The sequence below is a fragment of the Lampris incognitus genome, chromosome 15, assembly GCF_029633865.1.
Source record: "Lampris incognitus isolate fLamInc1 chromosome 15, fLamInc1.hap2, whole genome shotgun sequence".
Classification (NCBI taxonomy): Eukaryota; Metazoa; Chordata; class Actinopteri; order Lampriformes; family Lampridae; genus Lampris; species Lampris incognitus.
Window position 1 is genome coordinate 42,739,439 of NC_079225.1, and position 24,821 is coordinate 42,764,259.

Below are 24,821 nucleotides of genomic sequence, written 5' to 3' on the forward strand. Positions count from 1 at the left end.
AGCAGTAACTCACAGTTTAGTTGATGAGGAAGTTAGACAGTACACCTGGGTTCATAGTAGAGAAAAGTCTTTTACTATGGCACGATTACATTGTTTCTATTCTTTTAGAGATCACTTTAGTATTTTTAAAGAATGCAGGATTATGCCTGTAGGCTTTTCAGATCAGTCCATGGTGACATGCAGTGTTTTCATTGCAAAAGTCAAACGAAAGTCTGCTTACTAGCATATAAAAGTTTAAAGAAACTTTTATATATGTCCCTCATCTCATCTTCAGCCGCTTCTCCGGGGTCGGGTCACAGTGGCAGCAAACTAAGTAGGGCACTCCAGACGTCCCTCTCCCCAGCAACGCCCTCCAGCTCCTCTTGGGGGATCCACAGGCGTTCCCAGGCCAGATTGGACATGTAGTCCCTCCAGCGAGCTCTGGGTCTACCCCGGGGTCTCCTCTCAGTTGGACGTGCCCGGTAAACCTCCAAAGGAAGGTGCCCAGGAGGCATCCTAATCAGATGCCCGAACCACCTCAACTGGCTCCTTTCGACACGAAGGAGCAGCGGCTCTACTCCCAGCTCCCTCTGGATGTCTGAGCTCCTCAGCCTATCTCTAAGGCTGAGCCCAGACACCCTCTGGAGGAAACTCATTTCAGCCGCTTGTATCCGTGATCTCACTTTTTCGGTCACTACCCAGATCTCATGACCATAAGTGAGGGTTGAAATGAAGACTGACTGGTAAATTGAGAGCTTTGCCTCCCGGCTCAGCTCCTTCTTTGCCACAACGGTCCGATACAATGTCCGCATTACTGCTCATGCTGCATCAATCCGCCTGTCAATCTCCTCCTCCATCCTACCCTCACTCGTGAACAAGACTGCAAGATACTTGAACTCCTTCACTTGAGGCAACATCTCATCCCCAACCTGGAGGGTGCTGGAGAGGTGACATGCCACATCCTGAGCACCAGTCTGTGATGCTGGGAGTCGGCACAGCCCGGTCCCTGCCTTTGCCTGGCGCCTGGTCTGCATTGCACCCTCCCCCGGTGCTCATCCCCGTGGGTGGTGGATCCACAGGGTGTATTTATATTATTAATAAAAGCAGAAACAGTAAAATTGAAAATTATTCTAATCGAGGGTTACCTCATCGTTTGTGGGTTCGGTGAGGGCCAGGGTGTGGGCTGATTTTAGATTCTCCAAACTGATGAGTGACATGTGTGATTTGGAGCAGCAATGGTGTTACATCATCGTCTGCTCTGTGATAGGTGGAGATGTATAGACGTACAGATGTACAGCTCTGTGTTTGGTTAACCAGTCTGGTGCTGTATAATGGGTAGCTTGTTTTCCTTTTTGTTTGGGATCATTGCTTTCTAGTTATTTTTCATGACTATTTTTTATTTATTTATTAATGTTTAATTATGATATTTTATTATTACTCATTTTATTCAAGTATTATTCGTTTTCTATGATTTACTTGTCTGTGCATTCATTTTTTTTCCAGTAGATTTTGCTGGTGACACTGGGATAGGGAGCACATGTTAAATAAAGGTTCTTTAAAACTCAAACTCTCTCTGTGAGACACACACAGAGTTATAGTAAAGATATAAAACAGCATATGCTCTCTGACCTCTTCTGAAGCGTCTTGCAGTATTATAGGAACAAACATTATCACATCAGTTGGTCTGAACAGGAAATATCATGCTAACCTTTCAACACAGGGAGTTACAAAACAAAACAAATAAAAACCACAATACACCATTTTGCTACAGCATTTTACAGCCTTGGTTATGTTGAATTTGTAATTGTAAAACTAACATTATCTCCATCACGTGCTGTTTGATTCCCTGGAAAAAATAAAACAAGTGAGAGGAGTTTAGATCCTGAAATTACGTCTTTCTCATGACTATCAAATGTTCACCTGTAAATATCATTACCTTTAGCTCTCCACCTGTACACGATGACTGCAGTTACAATTACGTAGAAAAGGGCCAAACCCACAGTCACTAAGTTGGCAGTCAGGACAGAAGAATCTGTGGAGGAAAAAAGAGCAAAAACAAAAACACATCACATGACGGCAAAACTAAATCAGGTAAAATATTTCTGGAGCTTCTTCTTGTGGGCTGTGCAGCTAAGATCCACTACAAACCCAGTAAAGATATTCTGGTTGTGTATCCTTGTAATGAGCTGCAGAATAGATTTTGCACTCATGAGCAAATTGTCATTGCACTGTACGATCTCTATTCTGTGGTGCGTAGGGCACCAAGTGCTGGAGGGGCACCAAAACTGCCTAATGGTCATCATGATGATCATAATAATCACAATGATGAATTATTTAAATTTGATCCTGCGTCTGTGTGGAGACGCCTGCAGGAGGACATCACAAACTACAGGAAACCCCCCTCCACACACACACACACACACTGTAGAGAACCTTCAACTAGCTGACGACTTGAATGTGTTTTACTGCAGGTTTGTTTGATCACTTTCACACCCCTCACACACTCCAACTCAGACATTACACAACCAACTGCACCCCCTGCACAACACACACACACACACACACACACACACACACACACACACACACACACACACACACACACACACACACACACACACACACGGGGAGTTATTCTAGAGACCTGCATTATGTTGACAGGCTGTTATGTTACGAAGACTATCGGACATTCACACACGTTATGCTTGTTGTCGGGCTTACATTTAAAATTATATTCGGGCTACACAAGAAACGTTCAGGACTTAAGCCCCGGCAAGATGACCTGGCGACACCGACGAGTAAAGGGGGGAGAGAGAGAGAGACAAGTTAGTAAAGGGATGTAAAGTCCTAACTTGGTGTAATTGTCATGTTAGTTGTGTTGGCAAAGCCTCGTGTCTCTTTTTCATCGTCTTCTGCTTTTTCTTTGTTTTCTGGACAGAGGAAGCAATGATACCCAATGAACAGGGGCGTCTCTAAAGAGGTCACACTGTCCCGTTTATCAGACCAAGTGAAAAGACATCATTTGAACACCTCAAAATCATACTTTACCACTGATTTGAAAGATGAAGTCAAATGTCGTCAGTCTGTTGTTAAAAGCAGTCAGTTGACAGCTGAATGTCTCCTTCTTCTGGGTGGTTGAAAGCATCACAGTGGAGTTACAGAAATACACTGCGTATTCCTTGCGAACACAGCTCGTCTGACTATCTTTCTCCTCCACCCACTCCACCTTTATAGCCAGGTCATATGTCCACACAGAGCAGGAGAGCATCAGGTGGTCAGCGGTCTTCTGACCAGTCACTGGAGAAGATGGTGATGTGTGTAGAGGAAGACAGCCACATGGTACAAAGTTATAACATCATTAAGACATTACTGCCGTGGTCATTACTGCCACCTGTCCTGCAGCAGCTCTGAATAGTTATAAGAATGTGGATTAAGATGAAGAGGATACAATGGAAATACTCACTGCTTACAACTGAAAGATGAACGTAAGAATCATAATTTGGTTGGTATGGGAGTTGTCGGCAGATGTATCGACCAACGTCCTCGCCTGTCACCTTCTTTATAAGCAGAGAACAGTTTGGTGTAATACTCAGTCTGTCTGCTCTGGAGTTGGTGAAGTTCTTCCTTCTAACTTGACCACGAGAAACCAATCCTTGTAGCTCATCATTGTTACTGAAGAGCCACGTAGTATTGAAACAGTTTTCTGGTCCTGGTCTCACACTGGTACATGGTAGAGTGACCTCATCATCTCCATCTCTCCCGTAGATGAAGAGATATTTTTGTCCGGTAACTGCTGAGGAGAAAATATTTATTATTGATCCAAATGAATAAAATCCACATAACAACACAGCTGGTACCAACACAGCTGGTGTGAATATATATTTGAAGACTGGCAAATAATGCAGTTCAGATCTTGACTTTCAGGAATTCCCTATATGAACCATTCAGCATGTTTTAAATAACATCATAATGAACGATCCTCAACCCAGCCACTGAGGATGCACAAGCCAGTGCATCCTTAGTGTTGGTCCCAAGCCCGGACAAATGGGGAGGGTTGCGTCAGGAAGGGCATCCGGCGTAAAATCTTTGCCAAATCAAATATGCGGATCATAAATAAGACTTACATACCGGATCGGTCGAGGCCCGGGTTACCAACGACCGCCACCGGTACTGTTAACCAGCAGGGTGTCGGTGGAAACTATGCTACTGTTGGGCGAAGGAGAAGGAGAGGGGGAAAGCATGTCCAGAGGCAGCTAGAGAGGAGGAAGGGTAGGCATGTGGAGGTGAGAGTTGGAACTTTGAATGTTGGCACTATGACTGGTAAAGGGAGAGAGCTGGCTGACATGATGGAAAGAAGAAAGGTAGGCATACTGTGTGTGCAAGAGACCAGGTGGAAGGGGAGTAAGGCCAGGAGTATCGGAGGTGGGTTCAAACTCTTCTACCATGGTGTGAATGGGAGGAGAAATGGGGTAGGGGTAATTCTGAAGGAAGAGTATGTCAAGAGTGTGCTGGAGGTGAAGAGAGTGTCAGACAGAGTGATGAGTATGAAGCTGGAAATTGAAGGTTTATTGCTGAATGTTATCAGTGCATATGCCCCGCAAGTTGGGTGTGAGATGGAGGAGAAAAAAGAATTCTGGAGTGAGTTGGACGACATGGTGGAGAGGGGACCCAAGGAGGAGAGAGTGGTGATTGTAGCAGACTTCAATGGACATGTTGGTGAAGGGAACAGAGGTGATGAGGAGGTGATGGGAAGGTATGGAGTCAAGAAGAGAAATGTGGAAGGACAGATGGTGGTGGATTTTGCGAAAAGGATGGAAATGGCTGTGGTGAATACATATTTCAAGAAGAGGGAGGAACACAGGGTGATGTACAAGAGTGGAGGAAAGTGCACACAGGTGGACTATATCTTATGTAGGAGGCGCGATCTAAAAGGGATTGGAGACTGCAAGGTGGTGACAGGGGAGAACGTAGCTAGGCAGCATCGGATGGTGGTCTGTAGGATGACTTTGGAGACCAAGAAAAGGAAGCGAGTGAAGACACAGCCGAAGATCAAATGGCGGAAGTTGAAGAAGGAAGACTGTTGTGAGGAGTTCAGGCAGGGGTTAAGACAGGCACTGGGTGGTAGTGAAGAGTTGCCAGATGGCTGGAAAACCACTGCAGAAATAGTGAGGGAGACAGCTAGGAAGGTACTTGGTGTGTCATCAGGACAGAGGAAGGAAGACAAGGAGACTTGGTGGTGGAATGAGGAAGTACAGCAAATTATACAGAGGAAAAGGTTGGCAAAGAAGAAGTGGGATAGTAAGAGAGATGAAGAAAGTAGACAGGAGTACAAGGAGATGCAGCGTAAAGCAAAGAGAGAGGTGGCAAAGGCAAAGGAAAAGGCGTATGGTGAGTTGTATTACAGATTAGACACTAAGGAAGGAGAAAAGGACTTGTACCGATTGGCTAGACAGAGGGACCAAGCTGCAAAGGATGTGCAGCAAGTTAGGGCGATCAAGGATAGAGATGGAAATGTGCTGACAAGCGAGGAGAGTGTGCTGAGAATGTGGAAGGAATACTTTGAGGGGCTGATGAATGAAGAAAATGAGAGAGAGAGAAGGTTGGATGATGTAGGGATAGTGAATCAGGAAGTTCAGCGGATTAGCAAGGAGGAAGTGAGTGCACCTATGAAGAGGATGAAGAGTGGAAAGGCAGTTGGTCCCGATGACATACCTGTGGAGGCATGGAGATGTTTAGGAGAGATGGCAGTGGAGTTTTTAACTAGATTGTTTAACACAATCCTGGAAAGTGAGAGGATGCCTGAGGAGTGGAGAAGAAGCATACTGGTACCGATTTTCAAGAACAAGGGCGATGTGCAGAACTGTAACAACTACAGAGGTATAAAGTTGATCAGCCACAGCATGAAGATTTGGGAAAGAGTAATAGAAGCTAGGTTAAGAGGAGAGGTGACGATCAGCGAGCAGCAGTATGGGTTCATGCCGCAAAAGAGCACCACAGATGCGATGTTTGCTTTGAGAATGTTGATGGAGAAGTATAGAGAAGGCCAGAAGGAGTTACATTGTGTCTTTGTAGATTTAGAGAAAGCTTATGACAGAGTGCCGAGAGAGGAGGTTTGGTATTGTATGAGGAAGTCTGGAGTTGCAGAGAAGTATGTAGGAGTGGTGCAGGATACGTATGAGGGCAGTGTGACAATGGTGAGGTGTGCGGTTGGAATGACAGATGGGTTCAAGGTGGAGGTGGGATTACATCAAGGATTGGCTCTGAGCCCTTTCTTGTTTGCAATGGTGATGGACAGGTTGACGGACAAGATCAGGCAGGAGTCTCCATGGACGATGATGTTCGCGGATGACATTGTGATCTGTAGCGAGAGTAGGGTGCAGGTTGAGGAGAGCCTGGAGAGGTGGAGGTATGCACTGGATAGAAGAGGAATGAAAGTCAGTAGGAGCAAGATGGAATACCTATGCGTGAATGAGAGAGAGGACAGTGGAATGGTCAGGATGCAAGGAGTGGAGGTGACAAAGGCATTTGAGTTTAAATACTTGGGGTCAACTGTCCAAAGTAACGGGAATCGCAGTAGAGAGGTGAAAAAGAGTGCAGGCAGGTTGGAGTGGGTGGAGAAGTGTGTCAGGAGTGATTTGCGACAGAAGGGTATCAGCAAGAGTTAAAGAGAAAGTTTACAAGATGGTTGTGAGACCAGCTATGTTATATGGTTTGTAGACAGTGGCACTGATGAAAAGACAGGAGGTGGAGCTGGAGGTGAAGATGCTAAGATTTTCACTGGGAGTAACGAAGGAGGACAGGATTAGGAACGAGTATATTAGAGCGACCGCTCAGGTTGGACGGTTTGGAGACAAAGCAAGAGAGGCAAGATTGAGATGGCTTGGACATGTGTGGAGGAGAGATGCTGAGTATATTGGGAGAAGGATGCTGAATATGGAGCTGCCAGGGAAGAGGAGAAGAAGAAGGCCAAAGAGGAGGTTTATGGATGTGGTGAGGGAAGACATGCAGGTGGCTGGTGTGACAGAGGAAGACGCAGAGGACAGGAAGAAATGGAAACGGATGATCCGCTGTGGCGACCCCTAACGGGAGCAGCCGAAAGTAGTAGTAGTAGTAGATAATGAACGATCCTCATAGAATGAAGACGGATTCATAAATTATGTAATAATGTTTCCATGTTAAGAGGAAATTTATACAATATTGCTGAATGTTATTTATCCATAAGCTGTTATCTAAGATACATTAAAATGTGTTCTTACCTGCTGCAGGAAACAGTATTATCAGAAATAATGATATTTCACTCATCCTCAACTCAGCCATTCTGCTCTCTGTCTGTCTGTCCCTCTTTTGCTGCTGTCTTCTGTTGGTCTGTATGTGAACTGGTTGTTGGTACAGAGACAGATATATCTCCTGTGGTTAGTCGGGTGCTACTTCCTTCTTCCACTTGTTTCTCTTATTTCTATGTGTGGTTGGATGTAAATCAGCCAAAATGACCACATCTCAGTTTCTTTATTCGTCTGGTACGTCCCTCGGTCTGGTGAGGGTGCAACAATTAGTGCACTGGGTAACGGTGGGGTGAGGGTGCAACACAGTGAGACATAAACATACAAATTTAAATATTTATTAACACCATGACAGGACAAGGGAACCGGACGGTTGCCAAAACAATAAACTAACAAAATAACCCCCCTTGACAGTGCTGAAAAGCACCAAACCTAAAGACAGAAGGTGGCAACCGCTCCTAACCTAGTGTGTCTAACAGAGGTAAGCTACGTGATGGGGTGTTTGCCCATGGGCATCTTACCTTGACCCCCTTGCCCAAAAGAACTAAACAAACTGAAGGCTAAACACAACTCAAAATAGTCCAAATGCAAACTTAACCAAAAACGGGCCAGACATTACAAACACAAAGTAGCTACAGAGACAAAAGCATCAACACAAAGTAGCTACAGAGACAAAAGCATCAACACAAAGTAGCTGCAGAGACAAAAGCATCAACACAAAGTAGCTACAGAGACAAAAGCATCAACACAAAGTAGCTACAACACACAAACTAAAATCACACAAACTAAACCAGCTGGCGGGGAAGTGAAGACACGTGGGGGTTTAAATAGCAGACTGCACAGCTGATGGGAATTGGATGATTGGTTGACGGTTGATGAGGTGATGAGGAGCACCTGGCGATACCTGGATGTAGAGTCAGAGTGAGGGTTAGATACAGGAGGCAACACCACACAACTATACGCACACAACCGTGGCCGGGACATGGTCAAATAGACACAGACAGAAAAAACCAGCTGAACCTCGTAGTTGTCAGTTGTGTTTCTGTACTAAGTGCAACAGTAGACTCAACTCATGGAAATAAAGGTCAGAATGAGCGTTCTGGTTCTCAGCAGTGAGCAGGTTTATTTTAACTCACCAAACACCACTGCTGATCAAGCTCATGTTGCTTTTTCAACGGAAAAAAAAAGTTGTGGGTGAGGTGTCATTGCTGTGAACACTGAGTACATCTTGCTTCTCATTTCACTGGTACGATGATCTTAGACACACAAACACACACACACACGAAAACTTGTGTGCATAAAACATACATGCATGCATGCAACAAAATTGCACATACATACTTAAATGCACACACATTCAAACCCAAATACACACTCACACACGGCCAAAAAAGTGTATGCACAGACACACACTCACTAGCAACCATCTCACACATGTAAACAGATAACACACACGAAAGATTAACAGCTTTGAATGCAGACTCACACCAAACCAGTGTACATGTTAACACACATGCACACACATAAATAAGTACACAAACATACACACATTCACCGATACACACTGAAAATCATATACGCTCACATACATACAAACACACACTCAATGAACCACATATTTACACTGAACCAAACACATCTATTTGTACACAGACACAACTAGATTCAAACACACGTGTACACACATCTTCCAGTTTGGTCAGGTTGTGGGTTCTACAGATTGTCATTTCCTTCCCTTTGTGTTGAGAGAGCAGAGGAAGAGGTCTGCTGGGCAGGAGGTCACAGCAATCAGCTGTTGTCTGGTGGTCAGACCTTCTCATTACATCTGTCAGCATCTCCACTGTGATGTGCTGATGGAGACCACCAGGCCACAGCCTGATGAGGAAGATGTGAAGTAGAGCTGTGTACCTCGGTGTCCCGCCCAGTGTCTGTCAGGTTACCCTGGTTTTTCCTTTTGTCTCTTGTCTCACTTCTCCAGGGGTTTTTCCAGTCAGAATAATGAACATTAACAGGGATGAACCGGCATAATTTTGAAGCTGCATGAAGGAAAACAGACTGAACTCTAGAATAACAACAACCTTCTTGAAGCATAATTCCTTATTTTACAACCTGGATGTTATTTTCATAGGTTTCACCATCATGCTCATCAGCTATATTATTTTACTCACAAGCTTCATTTTGTAGATTTTGGACATGGGACCACTGCTGGACTCAGCTTTACAACTGAACAGGAGTCTTAAACCTGTCCTTTAAACAACCCCCCCCCCCCACCACCACCACAGTGTCTCAGTTAGACTGTGTCCATGGTTGTCCATTATCTATGACTTCTCTATAGTGCTGGCAAGGTAGTGTATGGATGGGTACTACTACGGCAGGGCTAGTCAACTAGTTTCTTATGAGGGCCAACTTACTCAAATGTAAATGGTAAGGGGGCCAAATATTTTCAGAGTAATTGTCGGATCTTAGCACTTACATGTGAACATGAAAAATAACACTAAATACCCTTAATACTGTGTATCAAAAGCGTTTATTAACAATGTGTTTATATAACATACAAAATAGGGCAGCCATTTCATACATTTATATAGGCTACGTTTATTTTAGCTAATGAATCACTTCTCACCATCACCAATACTGATGATCAAAAGGCCCCAATTAAAGAGACATTCAAAACAACTTACAATACATTGGCAGATGGAAAGAAAATGAAATTACTTGTTAAGATATTATGATCATCTCTCACCTTCTCACCAAAATGCATTATAATTTTTAATGTTCTCATAAAAATTGATCAAAGGGCCGGGGAAAAAATCCTCGGGCCGGATTTGGCCCGCAGGCCGCCAGTTGACTAGGCCTGACCTATGTTAAGTACAGGCTGCTGGTTCCATCCAGCTGAACCAGGAAGTAGATCACCAATGTTCATAAAAGTACATTACAGCTAACACATAAAAAAAGGATATAAAATTATGAACAAGAAAAAAGAAGTAGAAAATAGTGGGTCTCCTATTCTTATTATATGTACAATTTAGAGTCTGACTGATTGCACCAGTGGAAGGTAATAAATGCCAGCGCTGGAAATCAAACAGGTTGATTATTCCACAACAAGGCCCCACTCACCAAAACCTTGCATCAGTATCTCTCATTGTTGTACTTGGTGCATCTGCAAATGTTTTTTCAGGTACGATATGAAACGGATATGCAGACTGGAGAAAGCCTCCAAATGAAATCTACATGAAATCTCGCTGGTCCTGTATCACACGCTTGCATGCAGTAGGCTGAACGATTAATCCAATTCAAACCAACATCGCAATATAACGGTACGCAATCTTCAAATTGCAAAGGGTGCGATTTAAAAAAAAAGGTGTTTTTTTCTATGTTCCACAATCTAACCAATCAGAGGGCGGGAAACACCAGGTAATATGGGGTTCACGTACACACACACTACCCTACGCTCATGTGACATGCGAGTGAGAGCAGTAAATGAAGAAAACAACTTGCCACGCTATGCTTTGATTCTAGCAGTACCGTTACCATCTCGTGAACATGGCCTCGGCACAACCGAACACTGAAGAGGAGACAAAATAGTGTCAAAGAGGAGCAGCACGTCAGTTGTCTGGACCTATTTTGGATTTAGGAAAGATGATGCTGCACAGAGTCAGGTATTGTGCAGAACATGTCTTGCTACCGCAGCTACAACACGGGGCAACGCTACAAACCTGTTCCAGCATTTAAGAAAGCATCACAAGGCCACGTATGACAACTGCATGGCTACAAACCCAACAACCAGTGTCCAGTAGGCCGAATACCACCTGGCAGGGATCACTGACCGAAATGTTTGGAAGTATATCTCCATATGAACGAGAGTCAGACCCCCCCCCCCCATTAGATGATATACGTGACATTCATTAGATGTTGTATTTTTTTATATTTTAACTGCCCGCCCGTCCAGCTGTGCCCCAACACCACCCCACTATATGAGAGACATGAATTACCCCATTTGACGTTTCCTTGTTATATTCTAAATGTAGGCTATTTCAACAGTGCCCTGATCATTTAAATGCTTTTCAAAACAAGCCCCAGCCTCTTACTCCATTGGTTGTAATATTTTCTACCCCATCATTGTTGCTGTGCATGGTAACTACCTACCCCATTGGTTGTAATAGTTTAAATGTTTCCTCCTCTCATTGGTTGCTGTCCACCGAAATTAGGGGCGTGACGTGGGGCAACGTAAACTGTGTGTTTTCTTTGTTGAATCACATTAGCAGCTGACGAGTGCACGACGCAAGAAACAAGCTTGTACAGCTATGTATTCAAGGTGTTTTTCCTACATATATATATATACATAATTAACCTGTCAGTAGCCTGCAGCAGTTTAAAGTAATCTGTCATGCTGCCGTATTTGTCCTAAAGAACCCGACCACTGAGGATGCACAAGCCAGTGCATTCTTAGTGTTGGTCCCAAGCCCGGATAAATGGGGAGGGTTGCGTCAGGAAGGGCATCTGGCGTAAAATCTTTGCCAAATCAAATATGCAGATCATAAAGAAAATTTACATACCGGATCGGTCGAGGCCCGGGTTACCAACGACCGCCACCGGTACTGTTAACCAGCAGGGTGCCGGTGGAAACTATGCTACTGTTTGGCAAAGGAGAAGGAGAGGGGGAAGGCATGTCCAGAGGCAGCGAGAGAAGAGGAAGGGTAGGAGTGTGGAGGTGCGAGTCGGAACTTTGAATGTTGGCACTATGACTGGTAGAGGGAGAGAGCTGGCTGATATGATGGAAAGAAGAAAGGTAGCCATACCGTGAGTGCAAGAGACCAGGCCGAAGGGGAGTAAGGCCAGGAGTATCAGAGGTGGGTTCAAACTCTTCTGCCATGGTGCGAATGGGAGGAGAAATGGGGTAGGGGTAATTCTGAAGGAAGAGTATGTCAAGAGTGTGCTGGAGGTGAAGAGTGTGTCGGACAGAGTGATGAGTATGAAGCTGGAAATCGAAGGTGTATTGCCGAATGTTATCAGCGCATATGCCCCGCAAGTTGGGTGTGAGATGGAAGAGAAAGAAGAATTCTGGAGTGAGTTAGATGACGTGGTGGAGAGGGGACCCAAGGAGGAGAGAGTGGTGATTGTAGCAGACTTCAATGGACATGTTGGTGAAGGGAACAGAGGTGATGAGGAGGTATGGTGTCAAGGAGAAAAAATGTAGACGGACAGATGGTGGTGGATTTTGCGAAAAGGATGGAAATGGCTGTGGTGAATACATATTTCAAGAAGAGGGAGGAACACAGGGTGACGTATAAGAGTGGAGGAAAGTGCACACAGGTGGACTATATCTTATGTAGAAGGTGAGATCTGAAGCGGATTGGAGACTGCAAGGTGGTGACGGGGAAAACGTAGCTAGGCAGCATCGGATGGTGGTCTGTAAGATGACTTTGGAGACCAAGAAGAGGAAGTGAGTGAAGGCAGAGCCGAATATCAAATGGCGGAAGTTGAAGAAGGAAGACTGTTGTGTGGAGTTCAGGGAGGAGTTAAGACAGGCACTGGGTGGTAGTGAAGAGTTGCCGTACTGCTGGGTAACCACTGCAGAAATAGTGAGGGAGACAGCTAGGAAGGTACTTGGTGTGTCATCAGGACAGAGGAAAGAAGACAAGGAGACTTGGTGGTGGAATGAGGAAGTACAGCAAAGTATACAGAGGAAGAGGTTGGCAAAGAAGAAGTGGGATAGTCGGGGAGATGAAGAAAGTAGACAGGAGTACAAGGAGATGCTGCGTAAAGCGAAGAGAGGTGGCAAAGGAAAAGGAAAAGGTGTAGTTGTATGACAGGTTAGACACTAAGGAAGGAGAAAAGGACTTGTACCAATTGCCTAAACAGAGGGACCGAGCTGGGAAGTATGTGCAGCAGGTTAGGGTGATCAAGGACAGAGATGGAAATGTGCTGACAAGAAAGGAGAGTGTGCTGAGAAGGTGGAAGGAGTACTTTGAGGGGCTGATGAATGAAGAAAATGAGAGAGAGAGAAGGTTGGATGATGTGGGGCTACTGAATCAGGAAGTGCTGTGGATTAGCAAGGAGGAAGTGAGGGCAGCTATGAAGAGGATGAAGAGTGGAAAGGCAGTTGGTCCTGATGACATATCTGTGGGGGCATGGAGATGTTTAGGAGAGATGGCAGTGGGGTTTTTAACTAGATTGTTTAACACAATCTTGGAAAGTGAGAGGATGCCTGAGGAGTGGAGAAGAAGCACACTGGTACCAATTTTCAAGAACAAGGGCGATGTGCAGAACTGTAGCAACTACAGAGGTATAAAGTTGATCAGCCACAGCATAAAGATACGGGAAAGAGTAATAGAAGCTAGGTTAAGAGGAGAGGTGATGATTAGCGGGAACAGTATGGTTTCATGCTATGAATGAGCATCACAGATGCGATGTTTGCTTTGAGAATGTTGATTAAGAAGTAACATAGAGAAGGCCAGAAGGACGTGTAATGCCATTACAAGTGTAATGGCATTATTAAGTACTCATATCTGTACTCGGTATTGGCAAGTATGCAAACGTAAGTACTTGTACTTGGTCTGAAAAAAAAATGGTATCGGTGCATCCTTAAGGTCAACTGTCCAAAGTAACGGGGAATGCAGAAGAGAGGTGAAGAAGAGAGCGCAGGCAGGGTGGAGTGGGTGGAGAACAGTGTCAGGAGTGATTTGTGACAGAAGGGTACCAGCAAGAGTTAAAGGGAAGGTTTACAAGACGGTTGTGAGACCAAATATTTTATATGGCTTGGACAGTGGAACTGATGAAAATACAGGAGGCGGAGCTGGAGGTGGCTGATTTGAAGATGATAAGATTTTCATTTGGAGTGATGAAGAAGGACAGGATTGGGAACGAGTATATTAGAGGGACAGCTCAAGTTGGATGGTTTGGAGACAAAGCAAGAGAGACAAGATGCAGATGGCTTGGACAAGTGTGGAGGAGAGATGCTGGGTATATTGGGAGAAGGATGCTGAATATGGAGCTGCCAGGGAAGAGGAGAAGAGGAAGGCCAAAGACAAGGTTTAGGGATGTGGTGAGGGAAGAGGTGGCTGGTGTGACAGAGGAAGATGCAGAGGACAGGAAGAGATGGAAACTGATGATCCACTGTGGCTCCCCCTAATGGGAGCATCAAAAGTAGTAGCAGTAGTAGTACTAGTAGTCTATTTTTCTCTTCATTATAGTTCTTACGGTGTATTTGTGAAGAGTATGGCTCATGAGGAAGTTTAGCAAATAAAATCTTCATGCAACATCAGTTGAGACTCTAGACCCTCATTCAGCTGGGGATGCTACAGTAAGACTTTCACCTCATCGGTCCTGCCACGCTACTGATTGATGGCCAAACCCACTCCGCTGTGATGGTCTAAGGTAGTTGTACTCCTTCAACAGAAATGAAACCACCTATGAAATTATATCTAGACAACAGAGACCCAGACCAGCAATAGATGCCTCTCATAACGGTATGGAAGAAGAAGAGCTTCCTCGCTCTGCTCGCAAACAAAATCCTACGCAGAAGATGCTTGCATTTCAAAGAGAGAAGGTCCACAAAAGGTTGATGACTAGGTTGATGGTGGTTATGTGTCAGCTGTGTGATGAAGCCACAGTAAAAGTGTAATATCAGTATACGTACACACACTGGGGATGATGGGAAATTCAGCACAGTTTTTCTGTTCATAATCAATGCCCTCCACCAAGCGTGATCTCTTCCTCTCTCCCTCTCTTTGACATTATGTCTCTCTGTCCCTGAAAAAGGTCCACATGGTGAGTGGAACGCTCTATGTTTCACATACCTCCCTACGTGACACCCTCACAAACACCTAATGAATTACACATTGTGCCACACACGTGTATTTTAATGAGGTAGAAGTGCTTGGTTGTCTACATCGTACAAAATCCAGACAGGATTACTGAAAAACTCCTCAGTTCTTCCATGGTCCAGTTGTGAACTACACACTTGGAACTTGTGCTTTACGATGCAGCAGTTAGATTTCACTTTTTAAGGGGGAATGAGACAGAGATTTCTTCTTTCATTCAAGTTGAACCGTTTTTTACAACGGGCCGCGGCGGTGAGTGCACCGAATCCTAACCACTAGACCACCAGGGAGGTAACAGAAGGAAGATAACCCACACATGTAATTGCAACAAAAAAGCAACTAAAGCATTGTGTTTTAACAACAGCGCCTCCAAGTGGACTACGGGGGCAATAACAATGACATGCAGCGACACATTTGGTGGGCGTTTGAAGAGTTGAACTGAGAGGATTTGAAATCTTCTCCCCCGTATGGTACCGTCCGACCAGACCGGAAGAGAAGAGAAACTTTATGTTGCCAAAGGGAACGTCGTATGTATAGTATCCAGTTTGAAACTGATAAACAGAACACACTACGTTATTCACATATATCATCCATCCATTATCCAAACCACTTATCCTGCTCTCAGGGCTGCGGGATGCTGGAGCCTATCCCAGCAGTCACTGGGCAGCAGGTGGGAAGGCACCCTGGACAGGCCGCCAGGCCATCACAGGTCCGCCACACACACTCAAAACTAGGGACAATTTAGTAGGGTCGAGTCACCCGACCTACATGTCTTTGGACTGTGGGAGGAAACCCATGCACACACGGGGAGAACATGCAAACTCCACACAGTGGACGACTCGAGACGAACCCCAAAGTTTGGACTACCCCGGAGCTCAAACCCAGGATATTCGAATATATTATGCCCATAAATTATAATTATAATTCTATAATTGTAATTATAATTAAACACCAGGGATTAGATAAGCACAACTATTAACATAATATTACACCCAAAAAGGTGCCTCCACTGAGCTGTATCCCGTTAACATGCCACCATTATTTATTATTATTTGTTTTCTTCTCTTCCAGTGTGGTGGACGGTACCATACGGGGGAGATTTCAAATCCTTTCAGTTCAACTCTTCATACACCAACTGTGCCACTGCATGTCAACGTTATTGCCCCGGAGTCCTCTAGGTGGCGCTGTTGTAAAGTCTATACATGTCTACTCTGCAGGACAGAGGTATTAAGTCGACTTAAATTCTACTTTGTAGAGTCGCATTTGATGCAGTGTGTTGAATGCCCCCTCCCCCATGAAATCAAATTCCATTTAATATAAAAACAATGATTTACTCACCATTTGTTGCGAATTTCATTTGTGTGCATTTCCCCTTCTGCTGTCTCCCTGGTGGTCTAGTGGTGAGGATTCGGCGGTCTCACTGCCGCGGCCCGGGTTCGATTCCCGGTCAGGTAACGAGGACTTTATGACAGTCGAAGAAGAATATTTGTCCCACCCCCTGTAAAAAGTCAAGTGTAATTAATGTGTTGAAAAACCCATGTTCACCATTTGTAACTGACTGTACTGTTCTCATTGTGTGTATCAACACCAATTTAACAGCCAGCCTGGGTTCGAGGTACACTGGCGCCCGGGAGTGCCCGGCGTACCTGGTTCTGCCCATGGCATACCTAGTGACAAAGTTCAGGAGTGCCACATTTCTATGTGTCACTGGCACCCCCTAGTGGTGTGCCTGTAGGCTACATTACATCCCCTTATAATTGGATGTAATGTACAGTACAGTACAATCATGTACATGTGCACACACTGGGGCCTCCCAAAGAGCATAGTGGAACTGCTTGTGCTGATGACATCATATTGAAATATTGAGCTCCAGCACAAACACACACGCACACAAAACACCACATAGGCGGGCACCCCTGAAAGCCTCGGTGTAATTCGAACACTGCAGCCAGCCAAACTCCATCCATTAAATGCAGAAGAGTCAGGACTCATCTTAGTTTTCAGGTTTAATAAGATGCCGGGATGCATTTGTAACCTGCACGACAGGGGAATGGACCTATGCTTGCGCAGGGACAGTTTACAGTCTAATGTCTAAGCTCAGTGGAGATTGGTGTAGGTTTTTTTCTAGACCGGATTCTAGTACTCACCCCAAAGACAACACACACACTCGTGGGTATAGTTTACAATAAAAAAACCAATTTATTTCAACAGTTCAAAGTAAAGTTATTTCAATATCAATACTAAATTAGATGTGTTATATATATATATATTTTACTCTATTATACTTTTTAAAAGTTCTTCCTAATATTCTATTTATTGTCTATATCTATCTATATTCTATTTTATACCCTTCTAATATATTACTTATGCAGCCATATTCTACACTAACAAATTAAAGAAAATAATCCAAAATAAAGTATGAGTGCACTCAAAGAAAATAAAGAAAAGAAAAGGGGGAATGATTCAGTCTTCCAATCTGTGCAAGGGGCAATGTCCAGATCCTACCACAATCACAGGGGCAAGTTAATGTAGAGGCAATGATGATGAATCCAAATCCAGGGCGATGATGGGGGCAATCCAAAGGGGGTATCCAAGGGTTCCAAAAGGGTGTAGCAAGAGGGGTTGTTCGGGGTACTAAAAAACCAGTCTGCACAAAATTGTACAGATTCCTTATTAATTGCAATCTCTATCAAACAATTACAAACAAAATAAAAATACCCAAATCTAGAGTCAATTCTCAGAATTAAATCATTTCCTACATATAACTAATATGCGGCTGAATGACAACAGCCTATTGCTGTAAGAACAGTTAAAAACAATGTCATCGCAGCCAGGCTGCGGCACTATCAACGTGAATTCACGTCTAGCTGGCTGCTGTGGGTTCCATGGATGCCATGTAGCCCGAGTTGGCTCGGTGGCTAGTGGCAACTGGAGCTTACAGTTTTTTTTAAACAACAAGCATATTATTATATTAAAATGTCTAACATTCCTACATCAAATAAACCCTATGGACCGGGTGTCCTGACTGGTTTTAAAGCTCTGAATCATATGGGAACTGCTAAGGATCATAGATATACGTTTTAGCTGGGTTAGCTTAGCTTAGCAACCAATGGAAAATTGTCAGTCTTTAGATTTCAAGATTTTAAACTCTTATCTCACCAGGATTCCTGCAGCGTACAAAACACAAGAGAAAAGAGTCTTCCTTCTTCCTTCAACAGGAGATCATCTGTCTTTGGATAAAATCAAGATATCCTACGTAAATGGCTATGATTACTTGGAACACAGAAAGCTGTTTACTTTTTAGCTTTGGCTAGCGGCTCACCAACGAAGCTTCGTGGGAGGGATCTTTTTTGTCGTAGTTCAAATGTCCTGTAGCTCAAATATCCGTAGTTCAAATATCAATAATTCAGGTATCCATAGTCAAAGTTGTCCGTATTTCTAAATATCCGTATTTCTCTTCTCTATTGTCGACGGTTGTTTGCATGGTTTAAACTCTGTAGCTCGTGTACCTCCTAGAGGCTACTCGTGGAATTTACATACGTCACAGGGTACATGTAATCATGTGGGTTACACATTCATGAATTGAGAACGAAACTGTAAAATAATACAATAAGATGGGGATGTGACTAATAACCGACATGAAAATGCGAAATTTTGTGTCGGTTATTTATCACGTCTCCGGTGTGTAAAGGCCTCTAGACGTCACGGTACACCTCACTGTTAACTCTCACCTTTCACCATTTTGTTGTTTAGCCATCAAAGCTACATGAAAGTAGACAGCTTTGACTGAGAAAGACAAAGCACAATCACTAATTTAGCACAATTAACATGTTATAGAAATGTTAAAAGGGATAGTTCACTTGAGAACACTTTTACACTTTGTTTCATGCATCCATCCTTCTAATGCAGGGGTGGACAATTTTATCCAGAAAGGGCCAGTGTGTGTGTTAAGGTTTTTGCTCCAACCAAGCAGTTACACACCTGTGTCTCCTAGTCAAGTTCCTCAGCAGAGACTCTACTGGTTGATTAGTGGGATCAGGTGTGTAACTGCTTGGTTGGAACAAAACCCTGCACCCACACACGGCCCTTTCTGCCCACCCCTGTTCTAATGAATGTGTTAAAAAAATTCCCTCATTAATTGTTTCATTAGGTAAAGAATAAAATGTTGGCATCTATTTCCTGGAACACATCTCTGTAGGTTATCCTTCCATTTTTGCACTGATTAAATCAAAACCTCAGAACCCTACGTGTTGGTTTTGGCCCACCTCATCTGGGTCCTCCTCACCCGAGCTTTCACCCTCTTCTGTCTCACACTCTCTCTGGACTCTCATCCTCTGATAACTCCATGTCAGAATCTCCCTCAGTGATTCTGTTAAGGATCCTCTCTGCCTCCGTCATAGAGCTGTCTGCTGAAAACAATGAGAAACAAACGTTAAGTACAAACTGGGGCCTCATGTATCACTCGTTACTATGGGCAAATCTGTTCGTACACACCCATGGCATTTTTAGCCCCCACGTTTGCCTGAGAGCAGTAGCAAAGCATGATGGTTATTAGTAATTCCTTCCTCCTAACATCTATTGTCTACCTCTTGCAACGAGCAATCACCCAGGCCTGCAAAGACATCAGTGTGAGCCAATCGGTGTCTCAATTCATGGGTGTGTATGAACAAATGCGCCCATAGTAACGACTGATACGAGGCCCAATATAGGACAAATATAAATTAGCGGTTTGCAAACGAAAATAAAGAAGCTCAGCTCTGAAAACTCACTCAGATATTCCTGAGACGTTTACGTACTCGAAACAATCAAAATATAACATTAAAAATGTTTTATTTATGAATATCATGCCTACCTTTTTTCCACAAAACGCTGTTACTGAGATGGCAGCCATTTTGTAGCGTCCCAGCCACGTTCGCAAGGTCCCCCCTCCCGCGTGTGACGTCATTTTAAAGGCGCCGTTGTCCCCTGTAAGGGATAAGAGGACTTAATAGAGTGGCATGTATAGTATGAGACATGTGAACAAAAACGCTAAAAATGACCCGACTCTCTTACCTGGGTTATTATGTCACTTAGTTGAGAGATGAGACGTGTCTGTCAATAAACGTTGTGTCCAGATGAACTGATTCAACCTTCTCGGAGTTTCTTACCTGGGTTACTGAGCATGCGTCAAGTCTTTGTGGTTGATACATTTGCCAATCAAGTGAGCGTCAAGTGAAGCCTCGGGAAAGTTGGTCCACGAGGATTAAAATCATTGATTTAATAGGAACAGATACATTTTCACACCCGCACACTTAGAGCCAACCTACAATACTTTATTTAATCATAAAAAGCTAAACACTATTACACATGTAACATCAACAACAATAAAATATGACTGTTCATAAACTACAAACAGGAAACACATCCATCTCTTAACTCAACAGCATGTCTGAACATGATTGTTTGATGCCCAAAATTGTCATTAATTAAACTAATAAGCTTCATTTATGTACGTTACAGTTTTACATTTGGTGGGTCTGCTTTTAAGGCTGTGCCTCTTTTTGCGTCACTCTGCCCTCTTTTGGACAAATAAAACACTGTCCCAAAGACTTCTTTAACAATACATTCTACAAGTACTCATTAAAAGAATAATTATATAGCGTAAAATAACATGTAAAACTACAAACATGTTGAATTGTCAATTTTATTCCCTCATCTATCGTAAATAATCAGTGGTAAAAGTGAAAACAAAAATAACCGATTTGAAATTAAGCTTTTAATTGTTTGTTTGATTGGATTACAATTATGATATTTAACCAATAAACTAAATTCAGCAAGTAACAAATGATAGACTTAACCATGTTTTCCATTGCATATGAAAACAGTCTTTGTTGGTGAACGGTCATAATTTGGTGTCATACTGTCAGTTTTTAATAAATGTGACAGTAAAACTTAATGACCTCATGGAAACTGAGGGGGTCTCACAACTGGGCTGCATCTGAAGCAGTATTTACACATATACTTATGCAAACTAACACTCTGTGAGAAGAACATCAAACCACATCTCTTTTTTTACACAACACCTACAGTGTGAAGAATGGCAGAGCACTGATGCGATCAGGTAGGAGGATTTCACATTTTTACACACTGTCATACTGAGGTTACCAAAGAGCTTATGGCTTTTGAATAAGCATTACTAATGCAAGCTGTCTTCATAACAATGTACCATGCACAAGCCAGTGTAGCTTGACAAAACACAGAAAACCAGGAGAGATGCAAAATTGGTTGTACCACAACAAATGTGTAGAAAACTAATCAGGGATTATTTAATCAGCACATCTGATGAATGAGACTGATTGGTCAAAACTCTCAGTTGATCAGGTAGAACAAGAAAGGAACACATGTTAAGCTTCTTTCATCTTTGCGAATACAGCCAGTGACAAATGTGGATTACAGACCAGATGTGGAGAGGCTGACCAACCACTGACATGTTGGGAATGTGGACAGAAGCATCGTCAGGAGCCATCAATGCAGAGATGTGACGACTGCATGGTGTCTCATATGAAGGAGGAAGTTCAGAGGAAGGAGGAGTTCTCAAAGTGTGATACGTCACTTCATCCTCATCATCATCACCCAGATCCTGTAGCACAGGGCAGCACACCACACAAGGTGACACAAGACCACACGTCACAACACACAATGACACAAAAAAAGACAATACAACCAAACACCACATGACACGAGAGGACACAACACCAAATTACACATCACTCAAACACAACAGCCCATGACATTACACAAGCACACACAAAACAACACAAAATGTCTCTCTCGGTTGAATGTCTTTGTCATAATTTACAAATGAATGACCTTCATGGGTTCTACCTGACAACGGTGAACAGCTAAACACCAGGAACAAATGCTCAGATAGTATAAAAGTTGTGGCCATCATGTCTGGAGGTGATAGTGTGTCCCACTAACCTGGGACTAAATACTGTCTGGCACTCTTCCCTGTGTCTCCTCTATAGAGGATCCATATCAGACGGCTTACCTGTCCTTCAGCCCTGCTCTGCTTCTTCTTCTCAGATGACGGAGGTGGTGGGGAGACCATCACTGGGATCAGCCTGCACAGTTTAGGACACATGTTCGGCTCAATGTTGGTCAGCGGCACACAGAGTTGTACTGAATCATTGTCCTTATCCTATTCTACATCTCTCCATTTTACTCTATTCTATCCAAAATGAAATGTGGAAGACAAAACAGGTTGCCTTGACAGGTGTCCAGTATGCAGTGGTGTCAGTAGAGGGACTTGTTGCAGCACTGACAGCAGCTTAAGTAGAAGCGACTGACATGGTAATACAAGTGCAGGTAGCTGAAGTAGGAAGAATAATAGAAGTAGTAGTAATGGTAATAATATAGGTGGTAGTAACAGAAACATAATTAATAGGAGTAGCATCTGCTTCTGATAGTAGTTCTATTCTATTCCTTGGTTTTTATTTAGTCAAATAGTTTTCCCCTGCATCAGAATAAAACACAACCACACCTCACCTGATTTCAGACATTTAGACATTCTATTCTATTCTATTCTATTCTGTAGAAAGTTATAAGTTTAGGTTTTCGGGGGGTTGTGTGTGTGTGTGATGGTGGTCAGCCAGCGTTTGCTGGTCGGTATGTTAAATGCCAGTATGGAGTTCACCAAACTCACCAGGACACATGGCTTTAAAATGTTGCCTGGTTTTCCTTGTTCGGTGGAGGATTGTGTTTTGGCAGTCGGGAAGGTTGTGGGTCACAGCAGCATTAAATCTGCTGCTAGAATGAACGGCGCTGTGGTGATTTTGTCGATACTGTAGACAAAGCAGTTGTGTGTTATGTGATTTTTGTAAACTCTGGGACTTGGAAGTGTTTTGGCTGTGGAGGAGCGGGTCATTTGGTTCAGGCATGTCCTGAGAAACACTCCTCTGATGACAAAACACAGAGTGAAGAAGTGAGAGGAAACAAACAGAGTAAAACCAGGCAGAACAGCGAAGAGACAACAGAAAAGGAACAGAGTCCAGACTACGCTGACAAAACTGAACCACCCAAACAGAGTGAAAAGTCTGGAAAGAAAAATGTAAATGATGAAAAAGAGGTTCAAGGTGAACAGGCGGTGGCATTAAACACTACAGGTAGAGCTGCAGAAGGTGTGGTGTTGAGCAGCGACGAGGATTTGATGGAGGAGAAAAACATCTGTAAGGTTCCTTCTTCTGAGGAGAAAGCAGCCAGCTAAAACAAGTGGCTCTCAAGCCGATAAAGGAGCAATAACAGGGGGGAGAGGCAGGCAGCAGGAGGAACCCCTGTTGAGTATGGAGGAGGAGGAGGAGGAGGAAGGGGACTGTGGCATAGACAGCCAGGTACCTGTACTAAACAGAAAGCAGCAGGAGGTACAGCTGTGTGAAGCTGAGTTTAGGATGGAGGAGGAGGATTGTGGTGTAAACAGCCAGACACACACCACCTCCCGGTTGTCTGTTGCAACAAAGCAAGAGAACTATGATGCACACCAGATTAAGAAGTTCTTGCAACAGACAAAAATCGTGAGAAAGGTCAAATTTAGGATTTTTTTGCAGATAAAGAAATGCTTCTGTATTCTGTTAAATCCCAGATGAGAAGAAAAGAAAAAGGAGGCCACACTGATCCAGAGGTCTACAAGTTAAAGAAAATGGTTCTGAAAATCAAACAGGAAATACAGCATGAAGAGTCAGAACCAGTATAAGACATCATTTCCTGTTCTGGTTAATGTTGTTCTGTAATCGTGTGTTTTTTCTCCCATCAGTCTCGATGGCCAACGTCAAAGTCTCTACACTTAATCTAAATGGAGCAAGAGACGTGAGAAAGAGGGCATGTCTTTCTGAACTTGTAAAGCTAAAGCTCCCTGATGTCATGTTTGTCCAGGAAACACATGGTGACATCAGGAATGACACTGACTGGAAGAAGGAGGGGATGGTGAAGCTGTTTTAAGTCATTTAAGTAAAACTAGTGGAGCAGTAACTCACAGTTTAGTTGATGAGGAAGTTAGACAGTACACCTGGGTTCATAGTAGAGAAAAGTCTTTTACTATGGCACGATTAGATTGTTTCTATTCTTTTAGAGATCACTTTAGTATTTTTAAAGAATGCAGGATTATGCCTGTAGGCTTTTCAGATCAGTCCATGGTGACATGCAGTGTTTTCATTGCAAAAGTCAAACAAAAGTCTGCTTACTAGCATTTTAACACTGTTCCGTTACTAGAAGCACATTTTAAAGAAACTTTTATATATCTCTCTCATCTCATTTTCAGCTGCTTCTCCGGGGTCGGGTCGCGGTGGCAGCAAGCTAAGTAGGTTACTCCAGACATCCCTCTCCCCAACAACACCCTCCAGCTCCTCCTGGGGGATCCACAGGCGTTCCCAGGCCAGATTGGACATGTAGTCCGTCCAGCAAGTTCTGGGTCTACCCCGGGGTCTCCTCTCAGTTGGACGTGCCTGGTAAACCTCCAAAGGAAGGTGCCCAGGAGGCATCCTAATCAGATGCCCGAACCACCTCAACTGGCTCCTTTCGACACGAAGGAGCAGCGTCTCTACTCCCAGCTCCCTCTGGATGTCTGAGCTCCTCACCCTATCTCTAAGGCTGAGCCCAGACACCCTCTGGAGGAAACTCATTTCAGCCGCTTGTATCCACGATCTCACTTTTTCAGTCACTACCCAGATCTCATGACCATAGGTGAGGGTTGAAACGAAGACTGACT

The 24,821-nt window shown here is 43.7% G+C and overlaps 1 long non-coding RNA gene across 1 annotated transcript; it reads right to left on the reverse strand.

Annotated features, from left to right (window-relative positions):
• Positions 1-16,505: 16,505 nt before the first annotated feature.
• LOC130124719 (uncharacterized) lies at positions 16,506-19,391 on the reverse strand. The gene is made up of 4 exons (XR_008811395.1): positions 19,348-19,391; positions 18,242-18,312; positions 17,588-17,729; positions 16,506-16,580 (listed from the first exon to the last, which is right to left on the reverse strand). It is a non-coding gene; the product is annotated as an uncharacterized LOC130124719 (long non-coding RNA).
• Positions 19,392-24,821: the final 5,430 nt, after the last annotated feature.